The sequence below is a fragment of the Pleurodeles waltl genome, unplaced genomic scaffold (genome assembly GCF_031143425.1).
Source record: "Pleurodeles waltl isolate 20211129_DDA unplaced genomic scaffold, aPleWal1.hap1.20221129 scaffold_72, whole genome shotgun sequence".
NCBI classification, from domain to species: Eukaryota; Metazoa; Chordata; class Amphibia; order Caudata; family Salamandridae; genus Pleurodeles; species Pleurodeles waltl.
Genome location: NW_027150393.1, coordinates 1,860,450 through 1,883,461, shown reverse-complemented (window position 1 = coordinate 1,883,461; position 23,012 = coordinate 1,860,450). Strand labels below are relative to the sequence as shown.

At 48.6% G+C, this 23,012-nt stretch overlaps 9 non-coding genes across 9 annotated transcripts; all 9 read left to right on the top strand.

The window, feature by feature from the left end:
• Positions 1–172: 172 nt before the first annotated feature.
• On the top strand, positions 173–284 carry TRNAL-CAA (transfer RNA leucine (anticodon CAA)). Its single transcript has 2 exons — positions 173–210; positions 239–284. It is a non-coding gene; the product is annotated as a tRNA-Leu (tRNA).
• A 2,643-nt stretch (positions 285–2,927) lies between these two features.
• Positions 2,928–2,999, top strand: TRNAP-AGG (transfer RNA proline (anticodon AGG)). The gene has a single exon. It is a non-coding gene; the product is annotated as a tRNA-Pro (tRNA).
• A 768-nt stretch (positions 3,000–3,767) lies between these two features.
• Positions 3,768–3,879, top strand: TRNAL-CAA (transfer RNA leucine (anticodon CAA)). Its single transcript has 2 exons — positions 3,768–3,805; positions 3,834–3,879. It is a non-coding gene; the product is annotated as a tRNA-Leu (tRNA).
• A 6,227-nt stretch (positions 3,880–10,106) lies between these two features.
• TRNAP-AGG (transfer RNA proline (anticodon AGG)) lies at positions 10,107–10,178 on the top strand. The gene has a single exon. It is a non-coding gene; the product is annotated as a tRNA-Pro (tRNA).
• A 768-nt stretch (positions 10,179–10,946) lies between these two features.
• TRNAL-CAA (transfer RNA leucine (anticodon CAA)) lies at positions 10,947–11,058 on the top strand. Its single transcript has 2 exons — positions 10,947–10,984; positions 11,013–11,058. It is a non-coding gene; the product is annotated as a tRNA-Leu (tRNA).
• A 2,631-nt stretch (positions 11,059–13,689) lies between these two features.
• On the top strand, positions 13,690–13,761 carry TRNAP-AGG (transfer RNA proline (anticodon AGG)). The gene has a single exon. It is a non-coding gene; the product is annotated as a tRNA-Pro (tRNA).
• Positions 13,762–17,272: 3,511 nt separating this feature from the next.
• Positions 17,273–17,344, top strand: TRNAP-AGG (transfer RNA proline (anticodon AGG)). Its single transcript has one exon. It is a non-coding gene; the product is annotated as a tRNA-Pro (tRNA).
• A 3,511-nt stretch (positions 17,345–20,855) lies between these two features.
• Positions 20,856–20,927, top strand: TRNAP-AGG (transfer RNA proline (anticodon AGG)). The gene has a single exon. It is a non-coding gene; the product is annotated as a tRNA-Pro (tRNA).
• Positions 20,928–21,695: 768 nt separating this feature from the next.
• Positions 21,696–21,807, top strand: TRNAL-CAA (transfer RNA leucine (anticodon CAA)). Its single transcript has 2 exons — positions 21,696–21,733; positions 21,762–21,807. It is a non-coding gene; the product is annotated as a tRNA-Leu (tRNA).
• The last annotated feature ends 1,205 nt before the right edge of the window (positions 21,808–23,012 follow it).

Below are 23,012 nucleotides of genomic sequence, written 5' to 3'. Positions count from 1 at the left end.
CTGCATCCCTCGGTGGTCGTGCATGTGCATTGTTTCTTGTTCTGTTTTTTTTTTTTTTTCTTGCCCATGTTATATTGTGGGGCCTTTAAAGCTGTGACTTTGATAGGAACATTGCAAGCGGCAAAATCAACAAGTGCAGACTGAAGAGTCCGACCTGCACACTGTTTTGGCTGTCAGGATGGCCGAGTGGTCTAAGGCGCCAGACTCAAGAGAGCTTGATCTTCAGTGAAGCTGAGCCTTCTGGTCTCTTCATGGAGGCGTGGGTTCAAATCCCACTTCTGACAGGTGTATTTTCTTCCCTTAAATCTTGCTCTGCTTGCAGAGCCAGCTCCTCAGACCACTATCTTTGGAAGCTGCTGTGGCATGTGAGGAGAAATCCACCAACCCATCGGCTGGGCCCTCAATCAAAATTCTGTGTATTACTGGAAGGGGCGTCTCAGGCACACCTTCTGTTAGAGCTGCACTTTATGACAGTAACTACCATGCTGGTTTCTACTTAAGCAGTTGATTCTATCGTTTGAAGTGAGGCTCTCCTGCCACCTTTTGGGCAAAGAAGACTCTGCCCCTGCAACAACACAGGCAGACAAGCTCAAACTAGGTTTCTTGGTTAGGTGGGCGGAGCATATTGGCAATGGTGCCTCCTCGTGACTTGCAATTTACATGAAGAAGACAGAGAGGCAGCTGGGAGTAGGCAGTACCCATGAACCCCTGAACACTGTCTTGCGACTAGCACACAATTCTGAAATGAGGCGGGGGAAAGGAGGTGATTTCCCCATCAAGGGCCATTCCGGGAAATCAGCCACCCTGCGTCTCCCAGGTGAGTGTTTCAGGCCTATGAGCCACTAATATGAATCTCGCCTGATCGAGCCTGATCGAGCCTGATCAAGTGCTGACCGAGCAAGTGTGCTTGAATCCAAGAGGCATGCTCCTCTGGCTCAAGAGCTAGCAGGCCCTTCAGTGCTTCTGGTTGGGAAATCTAAGGTGCAAGGGTCCATGACTAGCAGCGGGTTACAACTACCAGAAAGGGTCTGCTTTTCACATCAGTCCCCTAGTTCAGCTCACTGGCACAGGGCATTTTGACTACCTCTTGCCTTGCTAGAGACAAACAAAAAATCCTTGACAGAAAACATTAATTGCTATGGCACGCTTAGAGAGAGAGAGAGCCTCCAAATGGCCCTGCTTTTCTGAAAGACGCTTCAGAAGATGTTTCAAATGACTATGCAGCGGCAGTCTAGTTGGTATAGGGGTATGATTCTCGCTTCGGGTGTGAGAGGACCTCGGTTCAAATCCCAGACAAACCCCTACCTTTATAGGTTCAGTCTGTGTTTTAAACAGGAGTATTTCTGCTTTTCACTCTTGTAAGATGTCATGTTGCAATGCAATACATGCTTTATACTGGCGTCGAGACGGTCCAGCATCATGAAGGTATGCGAGATTTCTTTGCAACTGCTTTTCTGTGCTGGAGCAGCAGTGCTCGTAGGAACATTAAATGCACAGTGCTTCTCCATGGTAATTTCGGGTCCAGTTCTGAAATCACCTCTTGGAATGAAAGTGATCCCAGTTCCTTTCTTCCAAGGGAAGAGATTGTGTTCCGGAAGGCTCAGCTTTGAGCGTCATGAACATTGGCCCTCATCCTTGCATCCCAGTCCAATGCATAGCCACATAAAGCAAGCAGGTGTGTCTGTTTCCATAGTGTGGTGGTTCCAGTACAATGCATAGCCACATGAAGCAAGCCGGCAAGTGTGTCTGCTTGTGTAGTGTAGTGGTTATCATGCGCACCTCACATGCGAAAGGTCCCTGGTTCGAGTCGCTGGGCTTTTTCACAGTATTTGCATTTCCTGCCTCACCTGACAGGCAAGCTGAGATAAAAGAGACTGTGTCTATCCCTCACCATCGTGAGGTACTACGCTCCTGGGGCATCTGTCACAGCTCACCAAGAGGAGTTGCGCCAGCTTACGGCAGTCAGTTGCTCACTGTTTGACCTTTGCAATGAAGCCTGAGCCTACAGCATTCAAGCCAGCCAAGGAAGGAAGGTACGAGAGCGAAAATAGCTTTCCTGCCCTCACCAAGAACACACACCTTGAGCAAATAAAGTGCCAGACTTACAAGGCCCTATCGCCACCGGAGCATCACTTTTAGAGACGCCCCGGTGGCACTATGCACTGCGCGGTATTTACAAGATGGCGTTCAGCCACATTTTGTGGCTTAACACCACCTTGTAAATACGGCCCCTTAGCACGCAGCGCGTTCCCTGGAAGGGGCGTGCAATGGGTGTTGTTGGGAGTGTGCCACAGCAACACCATAGCATTTTGATGCTGCTCCAGATTTAGGAGTTGGCGTAAATCTGCGTCAGCGCCAAAATCCAACGCCATCCCAGGGGTGTCGTTAGAGTGGCGCACTGAGGAGAAATGTTTTCATTTCTCCTTGTTTTTGCTCTTTCTATGTGTGATGCATTCTGCAGCACACATAGAAGTAAGAGCAAATCACCATTGAAGATTTTTTTTTGGGGCAGGAAGGTTTCCCTTCCTGCACAAAAACAATTTCCCCCTCAACGCAGTCATCCTTGTACCATGGTGCAAGAACGGCTGCGTTGGCGCTCAGCAGCTAATTTAGAGCTGGCGCAGGGGGAAGCACAGGGGTGCGCTGTATTCTACTAAATACGGCGCTTTCCTGCATTTTGAAAATGACGGCACGTGGGGCTTGCAAATTTGGCACAGCGTCGCGCTTAGTCATTTTCTTGTAAATCTGGGCCAAAATGTCTAAAGGATAGAGGCTTTTTATGTCATGTTCGATGAAGACCATGCAAATGACTCTAGTCGTACTGCAAAAGAGAGCACCATGTGCAGTTTCTTGCTTTGGGATGTAGTCTCCCACTCTCTGACACCAATCCTCCGAGCAGGGTCGGAGCCGTTGCATTTCTGTGCCCAGGCTCGTTGGTCTAGGGGTATGATTCTCGCTTAGGGTGCGAGAGGTCCCGGGTTCAAATCCCGGACGAGCCCATTTTAGCGGAAAACAATCAAATCCTGCTCAAAATACACAACCCCTCAACATTTCTCATTTTACTCGAAGCATTGTTGCGCAAAACATATTTTTTGCCTCAGGCGAAAAATGGATTACAATGCCTTGGCTTCCTTCCTGCTTGCTCTCAGTGCGCCCTGTGTGATGATTTCACAGGCTCTCCTTCCTGGCATTTAGGCATCAGATATTTGTCTGTCTCTGCCCGCAGCTATGGGATTTTTCAGGACGTCTGAGTGTATGCATGCTGGCCGACACCGCTGCAATTTTCACACTTACCCCTCGCATTCCGAGCAACTGCTGATAAAGTATAGAGGAAATCGTGCAAACATATGAGGGGAACTGTGCTCCTTCAGTCAAATCAGCAAGCTTGTTTCTGTAGTGTAGTGGTTATCACGTTCGCCTCACACGCGAAAAGTCCCCGGTTTGAGACCGGGCAGAAACACTTGGCAGCAGCAGCTTTTGTGTTTGCTCCCTAAAACCTCAGTCCCTCTCAATGCACACTTAGACAGAAATGACCTTTAAAAACTTGTGACCTGTGTAAAACGTGCTTTACTATTGCAGGACGCTAAAAAGTTATCTGCATCCCTCGGTGGTCGTGCATGTGCATTGTTTCTTGTTCTGTTTTTTTTTTTTTTTCTTGGCCATGTTATATTGTGGGGCCTTTAAAGCTGTGACTTTGATAGGAACATTGCAAGCGGCAAAATCAACAAGTGCAGACTGAAGAGTCCGACCTGCACACTGTTTTGGCTGTCAGGATGGCCGAGTGGTCTAAGGCGCCAGACTCAAGAGAGCTTGATCTTCAGTGAAGCTGAGCCTTCTGGTCTCTTCATGGAGGCGTGGGTTCAAATCCCACTTCTGACAGGTGTATTTTCTTCCCTTAAATCTTGCTCTGCTTGCAGAGCCAGCTCCTCAGACCACTATCTTTGGAAGCTGCTGTGGCATGTGAGGAGAAATCCACCAACCCATCGGCTGGGCCCTCAATCAAAATTCTGTGTATTACTGGAAGGGGCGTCTCAGGCACACCTTCTGTTAGAGCTGCACTTTATGACAGTAACTACCATGCTGGTTTCTACTTAAGCAGTTGATTCTATCGTTTGAAGTGAGGCTCTCCTGCCACCTTTTGGGCAAAGAAGACTCTGCCCCTGCAACAACACAGGCAGACAAGCTCAAACTAGGTTTCTTGGTTAGGTGGGCGGAGCATATTGGCAATGGTGCCTCCTCGTGACTTGCAATTTACATGAAGAAGACAGAGAGGCAGCTGGGAGTAGGCAGTACCCATGAACCCCTGAACACTGTCTTGCGACTAGCACACAATTCTGAAATGAGGCGGGGGAAAGGAGGTGATTTCCCCATCAAGGGCCATTCCGGGAAATCAGCCACCCTGCGTCTCCCAGGTGAGTGTTTCAGGCCTATGAGCCACTAATATGAATCTCGCCTGATCGAGCGCTGACCGAGCGCTGACCGAGCGCTGACCGAGCAAGTGTGCTTGAATCCTGCTTGAATCCAAGAGGCATGCTCCTCTGGCTCAAGAGCTAGCAGGCCCTTCAGTGCTTCTGGTTGGGAAATCTAAGGTGCAAGGGTCCATGACTAGCAGCGGGTTACAACTACCAGAAAGGGACTGCTTTTCACATCAGTCCCCTAGTTCAGCTCACTGGCACAGGGCATTTTGACTACCTCTTGCCTTGCTAGAGACAAACAAAAAATCCTTGACAGAAAACATTAATTGCTATGGCACGCTTAGAGAGAGAGAGAGCCTCCAAATGGCCCTGCTTTTCTGAAAGACGCTTCAGAAGATGTTTCAAATGACTATGCAGCGGCAGTCTAGTTGGTATAGGGGTATGATTCTCGCTTCGGGTGTGAGAGGACCTCGGTTCAAACCCCTACCTTTATAGGTTCAGTCTGTGTTTTAAACAGGAGTATTTCTGCTTTTCACTCTTGTAAGATGTCATGTTGCAATGCAATACATGCTTTATACTGGCGTCGAGACGGTCCAGCATCATGAAGGTATGCGAGATTTCTTTGCAACTGCTTTTCTGTGCTGGAGCAGCAGTGCTCGTAGGAACATTAAATGCACAGTGCTTCTCCATGGTAATTTCGGGTCCAGTTCTGAAATCACCTCTTGGAATGAAAGTGATCCCAGTTCCTTTCTTCCAAGGGAAGAGATTGTGTTCCGGAAGGCTCAGCTTTGAGCGTCATGAACATTGGCCCTCATCCTTGCATCCCAGTCCAATGCATAGCCACATAAAGCAAGCAGGTGTGTCTGTTTCCATAGTGTGGTGGTTCCAGTACAATGCATAGCCACATGAAGCAAGCCGGCAAGTGTGTCTGCTTGTGTAGTGTAGTGGTTATCATGCGCACCTCACATGCGAAAGGTCCCTGGTTCGATTCGCTGGGCTTTTTCACAGTATTTGCATTTCCTGCCTCACCTGACAGGCAAGCTGAAATAAAAGAGACTGTGTCTATCCCTCACCATCGTGAGGTACTACGCTCCTGGGGCATCTGTCACAGCTCACCAAGAGGAGTTGCGCCAGCTTACGGCAGTCAGTTGCTCACTGTTTGACCTTTGCAATGAAGCCTGAGCCTACAGAATTCAAGCCAGCCAAGGAAGGAAGGTACGAGAGCGAAAATAGCTTTCCTGCCCTCACCAAGAACACACACCTTGAGCAAATAAAGTGCCAGACTTACAAGGCCCTATCGCCACCGGAGCATCACTTTTAGTGACGCCCCGGTGGCACTATGCACTGCGCGGTATTTACAAGATGGCGTTCAGCCACATTTTGTGGCTTAACACCACCTTGTAAATACGGCCCCTTAGCACGCAGCGCGTTCCCTGGAAGGGGCGTGCAATGGGTGTTGTTGGGAGTGTGCCACAGCAACACCATAGCATTTTGATGCTGCTCCAGATTTAGGAGTTGGCGTAAATCTGCGTCAGCGCCAAAATCCAACGCCATCCCAGGGGTGTCGTTAGAGTGGCGCACTGAGGAGAAATGTTTTCATTTCTCCTTGTTTTTGCTCTTTCTATGTGTGATGCATTCTGCAGCACACATAGAAGTAAGAGCAAATCACCATTGAAGATTTTTTTTTGGGGCAGGAAGGTTTCCCTTCCTGCACAAAAACAATTTCCCCCTCAACGCAGTCATCCTTGTACCATGGTGCAAGAACGGCTGCGTTGGCGCTCAGCAGCTAATTTAGAGCTGGCGCAGGGGGAAGCACAGGGGTGCGCTGTATTCTACTAAATACGGCGCTTTCCTGCATTTTGAAAATGACGGCACGTGGGGCTTGCAAATTTGGCACAGCGTCGCGCTTAGTCATTTTCTTGTAAATCTGGGCCAAAATGTCTAAAGGATAGAGGCTTTTTATGTCATGTTCGATGAAGACCATGCAAATGACTCTAGTCGTACTGCAAAAGAGAGCACCATGTGCAGTTTCTTGCTTTGGGATGTAGTCTCCCACTCTCTGACACCAATCCTCCGAGCAGGGTCGGAGCCGTTGCATTTCTGTGCCCAGGCTCGTTGGTCTAGGGGTATGATTCTCGCTTAGGGTGCGAGAGGTCCCGGGTTCAAATCCAGGACGAGCCCATTTTAGCGGAAAACAATCAAATCCTGCTCAAAATACACAACCCCTCAACATTTCTCATTTTACTCGAAGCATTGTAGCGCAAAACATATTTTTTGCCTCAGGCGAAAAATGGATTACAATGCCTTGGCTTCCTTCCTGCTTGCTCTCAGTGCGCCCTGTGTGATGATTTCACAGGCTCTCCTTCCTGGCATTTAGGCATCAGATATTTGTCTGTCTCTGCCCGCAGCTATGGGATTTTTCAGGACGTCTGAGTGTATGCATGCTGGCCGACACCGCTGCAATTTTCACACTTACCCCTCGCATTCCGAGCAACTGCTGATAAAGTATAGAGGAAATCGTGCAAACATATGAGGGGAACTGTGCTCCTTCAGTCAAATCAGCAAGCTTGTTTCTGTAGTGTAGTGGTTATCACGTTCGCCTCACACGCGAAAAGTCCCCGGTTTGAGACCGGGCAGAAACACTTGGCAGCAGCAGCTTTTGTGTTTGCTCCCTAAAACCTCAGTCTCTCTCAATGCACACTTAGACAGAAATGACCTTTAAAAACTTGTGACCTGTGTAAAACGTGCTTTACTATTGCAGGACGCTAAAAAGTTATCTGCATCCCTCGGTGGTCGTGCATGTGCATTGTTTCTTGTTCTGTTTTTTTTTTTTTTTCTTGGCCATGTTATATTGTGGGGCCTTTAAAGCTGTGACTTTGATAGGAACATTGCAAGCGGCAAAATCAACAAGTGCAGACTGAAGAGTCCGACCTGCACACTGTTTTGGCTGTCAGGATGGCCGAGTGGTCTAAGGCGCCAGATTCAAGAGAGCTTGATCTTCAGTGAAGCTGAGCCTTCTGGTCTCTTCATGGAGGCGTGGGTTCAAACCCCACTTCTGACAGGTGTATTTTCTTCCCTTAAATCTTGCTCTGCTTGCAGAGCCAGCTCCTCAGACCACTATCTTTGGAAGCTGCTGTGGCATGTGAGGAGAAATCCACCAACCCATCGGCTGGGCCCTCAATCAAAATTCTGTGTATTACTGGAAGGGGCGTCTCAGGCACACCTTCTGTTAGAGCTGCACTTTATGACAGTAACTACCATGCTGGTTTCTACTTAAGCAGTTGATTCTATCGTTTGAAGTGAGGCTCTCCTGCCACCTTTTGGGCAAAGAAGACTCTGCCCCTGCAACAACACAGGCAGACAAGCTCAAACTAGGTTTCTTGGTTAGGTGGGCGGAGCATATTGGCAATGGTGCCTCCTCGTGACTTGCAATTTAAATGAAGAAGACAGAGAGGCAGCTGGGAGTAGGCAGTACCCATGAACCCCTGAACACTGTCTTGCGACTAGCACACAATTCTGAAATGAGGCGGGGGAAAGGAGGTGATTTCCCCATCAAGGGCCATTCGGGAAATCAGCCACCCTGCGTCTCCCAGGTGAGTGTTTCAGGCCTATGAGCCACTAATATGAATCTCGCCTGATCGAGCCTGATCAAGCGCTGACCGAGCAAGTGTGCTTGAATCCAAGAGGCATGCTCCTGTGGCTCAAGAGCTAGCAGGCCCTTCAGTGCTTCTGGTTGGGAAATCTAAGGTGCAAGGGTCCATGACTAGCAGCGGATTACAACTACCAGAAAGGGTCTGCTTTTCACATCAGTCCCCTAGTTCAGCTCACTGGCACAGGGCATTTTGACTACCTCTTGCCTTGCTAGAGACAAACAAAAAATCCTTGACAGAAAACATCAATTGCTATGGCACGCTTAGAGAGAGAGAGCCTCCAAATGGCCCTGCTTTTCTGAAAGACGCTTCAGAAGATGTTTCAAATGACTATGCAGCGGCAGTCTAGTTGGTATAGGGGTATGATTCTCGCTTCGGGTGTGAGAGGACCTCGGTTCAAATCCCAGACAAACCCCTACCTTTATAGGTTCAGTCTGTGTTTTAAACAGGAGTATTTCTGCTTTTCACTCTTGTAAGATGTCATGTTGCAATGCAATACATGCTTTATACTGGCGTCGAGACGGTCCAGCATCATGAAGGTATGCGAGATTTCTTTGCAACTGCTTTTCTGTGCTGGAGCAGCAGTGCTCGTAGGAACATTAAATGCACAGTGCTTCTCCATGGTAATTTCGGGTCCAGTTCTGAAATCACCTCTTGGAATGAAAGTGATCCCAGTTCCTTTCTTCCAAGGGAAGAGATTGTGTTCCGGAAGGCTCAGCTTTGAGCGTCATGAACATTGGCCCTCATCCTTGCATCCCAGTCCAATGCATAGCCACATAAAGCAAGCAGGTGTGTCTGTTTCCATAGTGTGGTGGTTCCAGTACAATGCATAGCCACATGAAGCAAGCCGGCAAGTGTGTCTGCTTGTGTAGTGTAGTGGTTATCATGCGCACCTCACATGCGAAAGGTCCCTGGTTCGAGTCGCTGGGCTTTTTCACAGTATTTGCATTTCCTGCCTCACCTGACAGGCAAGCTGAGATAAAAGAGACTGTGTCTATCCCTCACCATCGTGAGGTACTACGCTCCTGGGGCATCTGTCACAGCTCACCAAGAGGAGTTGCGCCAGCTTACGGCAGTCAGTTGCTCACTGTTTGACCTTTGCAATGAAGCCTGAGCCTACAGCATTCAAGCCAGCCAAGGAAGGAAGGTACGAGAGCGAAAATAGCTTTCCTGCCCTCACCAAGAACACACACCTTGAGCAAATAAAGTGCCAGACTTACAAGGCCCTATCGCCACCGGAGCATCACTTTTAGTGACGCCCCGGTGGCACTATGCACTGCGCGGTATTTACAAGATGGCGTTCAGCCACTTTTTGTGGCTTAACACCACCTTGTAAATACGGCCCCTTAGCACGCAGCGCGTTCCCTGGAAGGGGCGTGCAATGGGTGTTGTTGGGAGTGTGCCACAGCAACACCATAGCATTTTGATGCTGCTCCAGATTTAGGAGTTGGCGTAAATCTGCGTCAGCGCCAAAATCAAACGCCATCCCAGGGGTGTCGTTAGAGTGGCGCACTGAGGAGAAATGTTTTCATTTCTCCTTGTTTTTGCTCTTGCTATGTGTGATGCATTCTGGAGCACACATAGAAGTAAGAGCAAATCACCATTGAAGATTTTTTTTTTGGGCAGGAAGGTGTCCCTTCCTGCACAAAAACAATTTCCCCCTCAACGCAGTCATCCTTGTACCATGGTGCAAGAACGGCTGCGTTGGCGCTGAGCAGCTAATTTAGAGCTGGCGCAGGGGGAAGCACAGGGGTGCGCTGTATTCTACTAAATACGGCGCTTTCCTGCATTTTGAAAATGACGGCACGTGGGGCTTGCAAATTTGGCACAGCGTCGCGCTTAGTCATTTTCTTGTAAATCTGGGCCAAAATGTCTAAAGGATAGAGGCTTTTTATGTCATGTTCGATGAAGACCATGCAAATGACTCTAGTCGTACTGCAAAAGAGAGCACCATGTGCAGTTTCTTGCTTTGGGATGTAGTCTCCCACTCTCTGTCACCAATCCTCCGAGCAGGGTCGGAGCCGTTGCATTTCTGTGCCCAGGCTCGTTGGTCTAGGGGTATGATTCTCGCTTAGGGTGCGAGAGGTCCCGGGTTCAAATCCCGGACGAGCCCATTTTAGCGGAAAACAATCAAATCCTGCTCAAAATACACAACCCCTCAACATTTCTCATTTTACTCGAAGCATTGTTGCGCAAAACATATTTTTTGCCTCAGGCGAAAAATGGATTACAATGCCTTGGCTTCCTTCCTGCTTGCTCTCAGTGCGCCCTGTGTGATGATTTCACAGGCTCTCCTTCCTGGCATTTAGGCATCAGATATTTGTCTGTCTCTGCCCGCAGCTATGGGATTTTTCAGGACGTCTGAGTGTATGCATGCTGGCCGACACCGCTGCAATTTTCACACTTACCCCTCGCATTCCGAGCAACTGCTGATAAAGTATAGAGGAAATCGTGCAAACATATGAGGGGAACTGTGCTCCTTCAGTCAAATCAGCAAGCTTGTTTCTGTAGTGTAGTGGTTATCACGTTCGCCTCACACGCGAAAAGTCCCCGGTTTGAGACCGGGCAGAAACACTTGGCAGCAGCAGCTTTTGTGTTTGCTCCCTAAAACCTCAGTCTCTCTCAATGCACACTTAGACAGAAATGACCTTTAAAAACTTGTGACCTGTGTAAAACGTGCTTTACTATTGCAGGACGCTAAAAAGTTATCTGCATCCCTCGGTGGTCGTGCATGTGCATTGTTTCTTGTTCTGTTTTTTTTTTTTTTTCTTGGCCATGTTATATTGTGGGGCCTTTAAAGCTGTGACTTTGATAGGAACATTGCAAGCGGCAAAATCAACAAGTGCAGACTGAAGAGTCCGACCTGCACACTGTTTTGGCTGTCAGGATGGCCGAGTGGTCTAAGGCGCCAGACTCAAGAGAGCTTGATCTTCAGTGAAGCTGAGCCTTCTGGTCTCTTCATGGAGGCGTGGGTTCAAATCCCACTTCTGACAGGTGTGTTTTCTTCCCTTAAATCTTGCTCTGCTTGCAGAGCCAGCTCCTCAGACCACTATCTTTGGAAGCTGCTGTGGCATGTGAGGAGAAATCCACCAACCCATCGGCTGGGCCCTCAATCAAAATTCTGTGTATTACTGGAAGGGGCGTCTCAGGCACACCTTCTGTTAGAGCTGCACTTTATGACAGTAACTACCATGCTGGTTTCTACTTAAGCAGTTGATTCTATCGTTTGAAGTGAGGCTCTCCTGCCACCTTTTGGGCAAAGAAGACTCTGCCCCTGCAACAACACAGGCAGACAAGCTCAAACTAGGTTTCTTGGTTAGGTGGGCGGAGCATATTGGCAATGGTGCCTCCTCGTGACTTGCAATTTACATGAAGAAGACAGAGAGGCAGCTGGGAGTAGGCAGTACCCATGAACCCCTGAACACTGTCTTGCGACTAGCACACAATTCTGAAATGAGGCGGGGGAAAGGAGGTGATTTCCCCATCAAGGGCCATTCCGGGAAATCAGCCACCCTGCGTCTCCCAGGTGAGTGTTTCAGGCCTATGAGCCACTAATATGAATCTCGCCTGATCGAGCCTGATCGAGCGCTGACCGAGCAAGTGTGCTTGAATCCAAGAGGCATGCTCCTCTGGCTCAAGAGCTAGCAGGCCCTTCAGTGCTTCTGGTTGGGAAATCTAAGGTGCAAGGGTCCATGACTAGCAGCGGGTTACAACTACCAGAAAGGGTCTGCTTTTCACATCAGTCCCCTAGTTCAGCTCACTGGCACAGGGCATTTTGACTACCTCTTGCCTTGCTAGAGACAAACAAAAAATCCTTGACAGAAAACATCAATTGCTATGGCACGCTTAGAGAGAGAGATCCTCCAAATGGCCCTGCTTTTCTGAAAGACGCTTCAGAAGATGTTTCAAATGACTATGCAGCGGCAGTCTAGTTGGTATAGGGGTATGATTCTCGCTTCGGGTGTGAGAGGACCTCGGTTCAAATCCCAGACAAACCCCTACCTTTATAGGTTCAGTCTGTGTTTTAAACAGGAGTATTTCTGCTTTTCACTCTTGTAAGATGTCATGTTGCAATGCAATACATGCTTTATACTGGCGTCGAGACGGTTCAGCATCATGAAGGTATGCGAGATTTCTTTGCAACTGCTTTTCTGTGCTGGAGCAGCAGTGCTCGTAGGAACATTAAATGCACAGTGCTTCTCCATGGTAATTTCGGGTCCAGTTCTGAAATCACCTCTTGGAATGAAAGTGATCCCAGTTCCTTTCTTCCAAGGGAAGAGATTGTGTTCCGGAAGGCTCAGCTTTGAGCGTCATGAACATTGGCCCTCATCCTTGCATCCCAGTCCAATGCATAGCCACATAAAGCAAGCAGGTGTGTCTGTTTCCATAGTGTGGTGGTTCCAGTACAATGCATAGCCACATGAAGCAAGCCGGCAAGTGTGTCTGCTTGTGTAGTGTAGTGGTTATCATGCGCACCTCACATGCGAAAGGTCCCTGGTTCGAGTTGCTGGGCTTTTTCACAGTATTTGCATTTCCTGCCTCACCTGACAGGCAAGCTGAGATAAAAGAGACTGTGTCTATCCCTCACCATCGTGAGGTACTACGCTCCTGGGGCATCTGTCACAGCTCACCAAGAGGAGTTGCGCCAGCTTACGGCAGTCAGTTGCTCACTGTTTGACCTTTGCAATGAAGCCTGAGCCTACAGCATTCAAGCCAGCCAAGGAAGGAAGGTACGAGAGCGAAAATAGCTTTCCTGCCCTCACCAAGAACACACACCTTGAGCAAATAAAGTGCCAGACTTACAAGGCCCTATCGCCACCGGAGCATCACTTTTAGTGACGCCCCGGTGGCACTATGCACTGCGCGGTATTTACAAGATGGCGTTCAGCCACTTTTTGTGGCTTAACACCACCTTGTAAATACGGCCCCTTAGCACGCAGCGCGTTCCCTGGAAGGGGCGTGCAATGGGTGTTGTTGGGAGTGTGCCACAGCAACACCATAGCATTTTGATGCTGCTCCAGATTTAGGAGTTGGCGTAAATCTGCGTCAGCGCCAAAATCCAACGCCATCCCAGGGGTGTCGTTAGAGTGGCGCACTGAGGAGAAATGTTTTCATTTCTCCTTGTTTTTGCTCTTGCTATGTGTGATGCATTCTGGAGCACACATAGAAGTAAGAGCAAATCACCATTGAAGATTTTTTTTTTGGGCAGGAAGGTGTCCCTTCCTGCACAAAAACAATTTCCCCCTCAACGCAGTCATCCTTGTACCATGGTGCAAGAACGGCTGCGTTGGCGCTCAGCAGCTAATTTAGAGCTGGCGCAGGGGGAAGCACAGGGGTGCGCTGTATTCTACTAAATACGGCGCTTTCCTGCATTTTGAAAATGACGGCACGTGGGGCTTGCAAATTTGGCACAGCGTCGCGCTTAGTCATTTTCTTGTAAATCTGGGCCAAAATGTCTAAAGGATAGAGGCTTTTTATGTCATGTTCGATGAAGACCATGCAAATGACTCTAGTCGTACTGCAAAAGAGAGCACCATGTGCAGTTTCTTGCTTTGGGATGTAGTCTCCCACTCTCTGTCACCAATCCTCCGAGCAGGGTCGGAGCCGTTGCATTTCTGTGCCCAGGCTCGTTGGTCTAGGGGTATGATTCTCGCTTAGGGTGCAAGAGGTCCCGGGTTCAAATCCCGGACGAGCCCATTTTAGCGGAAAACAATCAAATCCTGCTCAAAATACACAACCCCTCAACATTTCTCATTTTACTCGAAGCATTGTTGCGCAAAACATATTTTTTGCCTCAGGCGAAAAATGGATTACAATGCCTTGGCTTCCTTCCTGCTTGCTCTCAGTGCGCCCTGTGTGATGATTTCACAGGCTCTCCTTCCTGGCATTTAGGCATCAGATATTTGTCTGTCTCTGCCCGCAGCTATGGGATTTTTCAGGACGTCTGAGTGTATGCATGCTGGCCGACACCGCTGCAATTTTCACACTTACCCCTCGCATTCCGAGCAACTGCTGATAAAGTATAGAGGAAATCGTGCAAACATATGAGGGGAACTGTGCTCCTTCAGTCAAATCAGCAAGCTTGTTTCTGTAGTGTAGTGGTTATCACGTTCGCCTCACACGCGAAAAGTCCCCGGTTTGAGACCGGGCAGAAACACTTGGCAGCAGCAGCTTTTGTGTTTGCTCCCTAAAACCTCAGTCTCTCTCAATGCACACTTAGACAGAAATGACCTTTAAAAACTTGTGACCTGTGTAAAACGTGCTTTACTATTGCAGGACGCTAAAAAGTTATCTGCATCCCTCGGTGGTCGTGCATGTGCATTGTTTCTTGTTCTGTTTTTTTTTTTTTTTCTTGGCCATGTTATATTGTGGGGCCTTTAAAGCTGTGACTTTGATAGGAACATTGCAAGCGGCAAAATCAACAAGTGCAGACTGAAGAGTCCGACCTGCACACTGTTTTGGCTGTCAGGATGGCCGAGTGGTCTAAGGCGCCAGACTCAAGAGAGCTTGATCTTCAGTGAAGCTGAGCCTTCTGGTCTCTTCATGGAGGTGTGGGTTCAAATCCCACTTCTGACAGGTGTATTTTCTTCCCTTAAATCTTGCTCTGCTTGCAGAGCCAGCTCCTCAGACCACTATCTTTGGAAGCTGCTGTGGCATGTGAGGAGAAATCCACCAACCCATCGGCTGGGCCCTCAATCAAAATTCTGTGTATTACTGGAAGGGGCGTCTCAGGCACACCTTCTGTTAGAGCTGCACTTTATGACAGTAACTACCATGCTGGTTTCTACTTAAGCAGTTGATTCTATCGTTTGAAGTGAGGCTCTCCTGCCACCTTTTGGGCAAAGAAGACTCTGCCCCTGCAACAACACAGGCAGACAAGCTCAAACTAGGTTTCTTGGTTAGGTGGGCGGAGCATATTGGCAATGGTGCCTCCTCGTGACTTGCAATTTACATGATGAAGACAGAGAGGCAGCTGGGAGTAGGCAGTACCCATGAACCCCTGAACACTGTCTTGCGACTAGCACACAATTCTGAAATGAGGCGGGGGAAAGGAGGTGATTTCCCCATCAAGGGCCATTCCGGGAAATCAGCCACCCTGCGTCTCCCAGGTGAGTGTTTCAGGCCTATGAGCCACTAATATGAATCTCGCCTGATCGAGCCTGATCGAGCGCTGACCGAGCAAGTGTGCTTGAATCCAAGAGGCATGCTCCTCTGGCTCAAGAGCTAGCAGGCCCTTCAGTGCTTCTGGTTGGGAAATCTAAGGTGCAAGGGTCCATGACTAGCAGCGGGTTACAACTACCAGAAAGGGTCTGCTTTTCACATCAGTCCCCTAGTTCAGCTCACTGGCACAGGGCATTTTGACTACCTCTTGCCTTGCTAGAGACAAACAAAAAATCCTTGACAGAAAACATCAATTGCTATGGCACGCTTAGAGAGAGAGATCCTCCAAATGGCCCTGCTTTTCTGAAAGACGCTTCAGAAGATGTTTCAAATGACTATGCAGCGGCAGTCTAGTTGGTATAGGGGTATGATTCTCGCTTCGGGTGTGAGAGGACCTCGGTTCAAATCCCAGACAAACCCCTACCTTTATAGGTTCAGTCTGTGTTTTAAACAGGAGTATTTCTGCTTTTCACTCTTGTAAGATGTCATGTTGCAATGCAATACATGCTTTATACTGGCGTCGAGACGGTTCAGCATCATGAAGGTATGCGAGATTTCTTTGCAACTGCTTTTCTGTGCTGGAGCAGCAGTGCTCGTAGGAACATTAAATGCACAGTGCTTCTCCATGGTAATTTCGGGTCCAGTTCTGAAATCACCTCTTGGAATGAAAGTGATCCCAGTTCCTTTCTTCCAAGGGAAGAGATTGTGTTCCGGAAGGCTCAGCTTTGAGCGTCATGAACATTGGCCCTCATCCTTGCATCCCAGTCCAATGCATAGCCACATAAAGCAAGCAGGTGTGTCTGTTTCCATAGTGTGGTGGTTCCAGTACAATGCATAGCCACATGAAGCAAGCCGGCAAGTGTGTCTGCTTGTGTAGTGTAGTGGTTATCATGCGCACCTCACATGCGAAAGGTCCCTGGTTCGAGTTGCTGGGCTTTTTCACAGTATTTGCATTTCCTGCCTCACCTGACAGGCAAGCTGAGATAAAAGAGACTGTGTCTATCCCTCACCATCGTGAGGTACTACGCTCCTGGGGCATCTGTCACAGCTCACCAAGAGGAGTTGCGCCAGCTTACGGCAGTCAGTTGCTCACTGTTTGACCTTTGCAATGAAGCCTGAGCCTACAGCATTCAAGCCAGCCAAGGAAGGAAGGTACGAGAGCGAAAATAGCTTTCCTGCCCTCACCAAGAACACACACCTTGAGCAAATAAAGTGCCAGACTTACAAGGCCCTATCGCCACCGGAGCATCACTTTTAGTGACGCCCCGGTGGCACTATGCACTGCGCGGTATTTACAAGATGGCGTTCAGCCACTTTTTGTGGCTTAACACCACCTTGTAAATACGGCCCCTTAGCACGCAGCGCGTTCCCTGGAAGGGGCGTGCAATGGGTGTTGTTGGGAGTGTGCCACAGCAACACCATAGCATTTTGATGCTGCTCCAGATTTAGGAGTTGGCGTAAATCTGCGTCAGCGCCAAAATCCAACGCCATCCCAGGGGTGTCGTTAGAGTGGCGCACTGAGGAGAAATGTTTTCATTTCTCCTTGTTTTTGCTCTTGCTATGTGTGATGCATTCTGGAGCACACATAGAAGTAAGAGCAAATCACCATTGAAGATTTTTTTTTTGGGCAGGAAGGTGTCCCTTCCTGCACAAAAACAATTTCCCCCTCAACGCAGTCATCCTTGTACCATGGTGCAAGAACGGCTGCGTTGGCGCTCAGCAGCTAATTTAGAGCTGGCGCAGGGGGAAGCACAGGGGTGCGCTGTATTCTACTAAATACGGCGCTTTCCTGCATTTTGAAAATGACGGCACGTGGGGCTTGCAAATTTGGCACAGCGTCGCGCTTAGTCATTTTCTTGTAAATCTGGGCCAAAATGTCTAAAGGATAGAGGCTTTTTATGTCATGTTCGATGAAGACCATGCAAATGACTCTAGTCGTACTGCAAAAGAGAGCACCATGTGCAGTTTCTTGCTTTGGGATGTAGTCTCCCACTCTCTGTCACCAATCCTCCGAGCAGGGTCGGAGCCGTTGCATTTCTGTGCCCAGGCTCGTTGGTCTAGGGGTATGATTCTCGCTTAGGGTGCGAGAGGTCCCGGGTTCAAATCCCGGACGAGCCCATTTTAGCGGAAAACAATCAAATCCTGCTCAAAATACACAACCCCTCAACATTTCTCATTTTACTCGAAGCATTGTTGCGCAAAACATATTTTTTGCCTCAGGCGAAAAATGGATTACAATGCCTTGGCTTCCTTCCTGCTTGCTCTCAGTGCGCCCTGTGTGATGATTTCACAGGCTCTCCTTCCTGGCATTTAGGCATCAGATATTTGTCTGTCTCTGCCCGCAGCTATGGGATTTTTCAGGACGTCTGAGTGTATGCATGCTGGCCGACACCGCTGCAATTTTCACACTTACCCCTCGCATTCCGAGCAACTGCTGATAAAGTATAGAGGAAATCGTGCAAACATATGAGGGGAACTGTGCTCCTTCAGTCAAATCAGCAAGCTTGTTTCTGTAGTGTAGTGGTTATCACGTTCGCCTCACACGCGAAAAGTCCCCGGTTTGAGACCGGGCAGAAACACTTGGCAGCAGCAGCTTTTGTGTTTGCTCCCTAAAACCTCAGTCTCTCTCAATGCACACTTAGACAGAAATGACCTTTAAAAACTTGTGACCTGTGTAAAACGTGCTTTACTATTGCAGGACGCTAAAAAGTTATCTGCATCCCTCGGTGGTCGTGCATGTGCATTGTTTCTTGTTCTGTTTTTTTTTTTTTTTCTTGGCCATGTTATATTGTGGGGCCTTTAAAGCTGTGACTTTGATAGGAACATTGCAAGCGGCAAAATCAACAAGTGCAGACTGAAGAGTCCGACCTGCACACTGTTTTGGCTGTCAGGATGGCCGAGTGGTCTAAGGCGCCAGACTCAAGAGAGCTTGATCTTCAGTGAAGCTGAGCCTTCTGGTCTCTTCATGGAGGTGTGGGTTCAAATCCCACTTCTGACAGGTGTATTTTCTTCCCTTAAATCTTGCTCTGCTTGCAGAGCCAGCTCCTCAGACCACTATCTTTGGAAGCTGCTGTGGCATGTGAGGAGAAATCCACCAACCCATCGGCTGGGCCCTCAATCAAAATTCTGTGTATTACTGGAAGGGGCGTCTCAGGCACACCTTCTGTTAGAGCTGCACTTTATGACAGTAACTACCATGCTGGTTTCTACTTAAGCAGTTGATTCTATCGTTTGAAGTGAGGCTCTCCTGCCACCTTTTGGGCAAAGAAGACTCTGCCCCTGCAACAACACAGGCAGACAAGCTCAAACTAGGTTTCTTGGTTAGGTGGGCGGAGCATATTGGCAATGGTGCCTCCTCGTGACTTGCAATTTACATGATGAAGACAGAGAGGCAGCTGGGAGTAGGCAGTACCCATGAACCCCTGAACACTGTCTTGCGACTAGCACACAATTCTGAAATGAGGCGGGGGAAAGGAGGTGATTTCCCCATCAAGGGCCATTCCGGGAAATCAGCCACCCTGCGTCTCCCAGGTGAGTGTTTCAGGCCTATGAGCCACTAATATGAATCTCGCCTGATCGAGCCTGATCGAGCGCTGACCGAGCAAGTGTGCTTGAATCCAAGAGGCATGCTCCTCTGGCTCAAGAGCTAGCAGGCCCTTCAGTGCTTCTGGTTGGGAAATCTAAGGTGCAAGGGTCCATGACTAGCAGCGGGTTACAACTACCAGAAAGGGTCTGCTTTTCACATCAGTCCACTAGTTCAGCTCACTGGCACAGGGCATTTTGACTACCTCTTGCCTTGCTAGAGACAAACAAAAAATCCTTGACAGAAAACATCAATTGCTATGGCACGCTTAGAGAGAGAGAGCCTCCAAATGGCCCTGCTTTTCTGAAAGACGCTTCAGAAGATGTTTCAAATGACTATGCAGCGGCAGTCTAGTTGGTATAGGGGTATGATTCTCGCTTCGGGTGTGAGAGGACCTCGGTTCAAATCCCAGACAAACCCCTACCTTTATAGGTTCAGTCTGTGTTTTAAACAGGAGTATTTCTGCTTTTCACTCTTGTAAGATGTCATGTTGCAATGCAATACATGCTTTATACTGGCGTCGAGACGGTTCAGCATCATGAAGGTATGCGAGATTTCTTTGCAACTGCTTTTCTGTGCTGGAGCAGCAGTGCTCGTAGGAACATTAAATGCACAGTGCTTCTCCATGGTAATTTCGGGTCCAGTTCTGAAATCACCTCTTGGAATGAAAGTGATCCCAGTTCCTTTCTTCCAAGGGAAGAGATTGTGTTCCGGAAGGCTCAGCTTTGAGCGTCATGAACATTGGCCCTCATCCTTGCATCCCAGTCCAATGCATAGCCACATAAAGCAAGCAGGTGTGTCTGTTTCCATAGTGTGGTGGTTCCAGTACAATGCATAGCCACATGAAGCAAGCCGGCAAGTGTGTCTGCTTGTGTAGTGTAGTGGTTATCATGCGCACCTCACATGCGAAAGGTCCCTGGTTCGAGTCGCTGGGCTTTTTCACAGTATTTGCATTTCCTGCCTCACCTGACAGGCAAGCTGAGATAAAAGAGACTGTGTCTATCCCTCACCATCGTGAGGTACTACGCTCCTGGGGCATCTGTCACAGCTCACCAAGAGGAGTTGCGCCAGCTTACGGCAGTCAGTTGCTCACTGTTTGACCTTTGCAATGAAGCCTGAGCCTACAGCATTCAAGCCAGCCAAGGAAGGAAGGTACGAGAGCGAAAATAGCTTTCCTGCCCTCACCAAGAACACACACCTTGAGCAAATAAAGTGCCAGACTTACAAGGCCCTATCGCCACCGGAGCATCACTTTTAGTGACGCCCCGGTGGCACTATGCACTGCGCGGTATTTACAAGATGGCGTTCAGCCACTTTTTGTGGCTTAACACCACCTTGTAAATACGGCCCCTTAGCACGCAGCGCGTTCCCTGGAAGGGGCGTGCAATGGGTGTTGTTGGGAGTGTGCCACAGCAACACCATAGCATTTTGATGCTGCTCCAGATTTAGGAGTTGGCGTAAATCTGCGTCAGCGCCAAAATCCAACGCCATCCCAGGGGTGTCGTTAGAGTGGCGCACTGAGGAGACATGTTTTCATTTCTCCTTGTTTTTGCTCTTGCTATGTGTGATGCATTCTGGAGCACACATAGAAGTAAGAGCAAATCACCATTGAAGATTTTTTTTTTGGGCAGGAAGGTGTCCCTTCCTGCACAAAAACAATTTCCCCCTCAACGCAGTCATCCTTGTACCATGGTGCAAGAACGGCTGCGTTGGCGCTCAGCAGCTAATTTAGAGCTGGCGCAGGGGGAAGCACAGGGGTGCGCTGTATTCTACTAAATACGGCGCTTTCCTGCATTTTGAAAATGACGGCACGTGGGGCTTGCAAATTTGGCACAGCGTCGCGCTTAGTCATTTTCTTGTAAATCTGGGCCAAAATGTCTAAAGGATAGAGGCTTTTTATGTCATGTTCGATGAAGACCATGCAAATGACTCTAGTCGTACTGCAAAAGAGAGCACCATGTGCAGTTTCTTGCTTTGGGATGTAGTCTCCCACTCTCTGTCACCAATCCTCCGAGCAGGGTCGGAGCCGTTGCATTTCTGTTCCCAGGCTCGTTGGTCTAGGGGTATGATTCTTGCTTAGGGTGCGAGAGGTCCCGGGTTCAAATCCCGGACGAGCCCATTTTAGCGGAAAACAATCAAATCCTGCTCAAAATACACAACCCCTCAACATTTCTCATTTTACTCGAAGCATTGTTGCGCAAAACATATTTTTTGCCTCAGGCGAAAAATGGATTACAATGCCTTGGCTTCCTTCCTGCTTGCTCTCAGTGCGCCCTGTGTGATGATTTCACAGGCTCTCCTTCCTGGCATTTAGGCATCAGATATTTGTCTGTCTCTGCCCGCAGCTATGGGATTTTTCAGGACGTCTGAGTGTATGCATGCTGGCCGACACCGCTGCAATTTTCACACTTACCCCTCGCATTCCGAGCAACTGCTGATAAAGTATAGAGGAAATCGTGCAAACATATGAGGGGAACTGTGCTCCTTCAGTCAAATCAGCAAGCTTGTTTCTGTAGTGTAGTGGTTATCACGTTCGCCTCACACGCGAAAAGTCCCCGGTTTGAGACCGGGCAGAAACACTTGGCAGCAGCAGCTTTTGTGTTTGCTCCCTAAAACCTCAGTCTCTCTCAATGCACACTTAGACAGAAATGACCTTTAAAAACTTGTGACCTGTGTAAAACGTGCTTTACTATTGCAGGACGCTAAAAAGTTATCTGCATCCCTCGGTGGTCGTGCATGTGCATTGTTTCTTGTTCTGTTTTTTTTTTTTTTTCTTGGCCATGTTATATTGTGGGGCCTTTAAAGCTGTGACTTTGATAGGAACATTGCAAGCGGCAAAATCAACAAGTGCAGACTGAAGAGTCCGACCTGCACACTGTTTTGGCTGTCAGGATGGCCGAGTGGTCTAAGGCGCCAGACTCAAGAGAGCTTGATCTTCAGTGAAGCTGAGCCTTCTGGTCTCTTCATGGAGGCGTGGGTTCAAATCCCACTTCTGACAGGTGTATTTTCTTCCCTTAAATCTTGCTCTGCTTGCAGAGCCAGCTCCTCAGACCACTATCTTTGGAAGCTGCTGTGGCATGTGAGGAGAAATCCACCAACCCATCGGCTGGGCCCTCAATCAAAATTCTGTGTATTACTGGAAGGGGCGTCTCAGGCACACCTTCTGTTAGAGCTGCACTTTATGACAGTAACTACCATGCTGGTTTCTACTTAAGCAGTTGATTCTATCGTTTGAAGTGAGGCTCTCCTGCCACCTTTTGGGCAAAGAAGACTCTGCCCCTGCAACAACACAGGCAGACAAGCTCAAACTAGGTTTCTTGGTTAGGTGGGCGGAGCATATTGGCAATGGTGCCTCCTCGTGACTTGCAATTTACATGAAGAAGACAGAGAGGCAGCTGGGAGTAGGCAGTACCCATGAACCCCTGAACACTGTCTTGCGACTAGCACACAATTCTGAAATGAGGCGGGGGAAAGGAGGTGATTTCCCCATCAAGGGCCATTCCGGGAAATCAGCCACCCTGCGTCTCCCAGGTGAGTGTTTCAGGCCTATGAGCCACTAATATGAATCTCGCCTGATCGAGCCTGATCAAGCGCTGACCGAGCAAGTGTGCTTGAATCCAAGAGGCATGCTCCTCTGGCTCAAGAGCTAGCAGGCCCTTCAGTGCTTCTGGTTGGGAAATCTAAGGTGCAAGGGTATATGACTAGCAGCGGGTTACAACTACCAGAAAGGGTCTGCTTTTCACATCAGTCCCCTAGTTCAGCTCACTGGCACAGGGCATTTTGACTACCTCTTGCCTTGCTAGAGACAAACAAAAAATCCTTGACAGAAAACATCAATTGCTATGGCACGCTTAGAGAGAGAGAGCCTCCAAATGGCCCTGCTTTTCTGAAAGACGCTTCAGAAGATGTTTCAAATGACTATGCAGCGGCAGTCTAGTTGGTATAGGGGTATGATTCTCGCTTCGGGTGTGAGAGGACCTCGGTTCAAATCCCAGACAAACCCCTACCTTTATAGGTTCAGTCTGTGTTTTAAACAGGAGTATTTCTGCTTTTCACTCTTGTAAGATGTCATGTTGCAATGCAATACATGCTTTATACTGGCGTCGAGACGGTCCAGCATCATGAAGGTATGCGAGATTTCTTTGCAACTGCTTTTCTGTGCTGGAGCAGCAGTGCTCGTAGGAACATTAAATGCACAGTGCT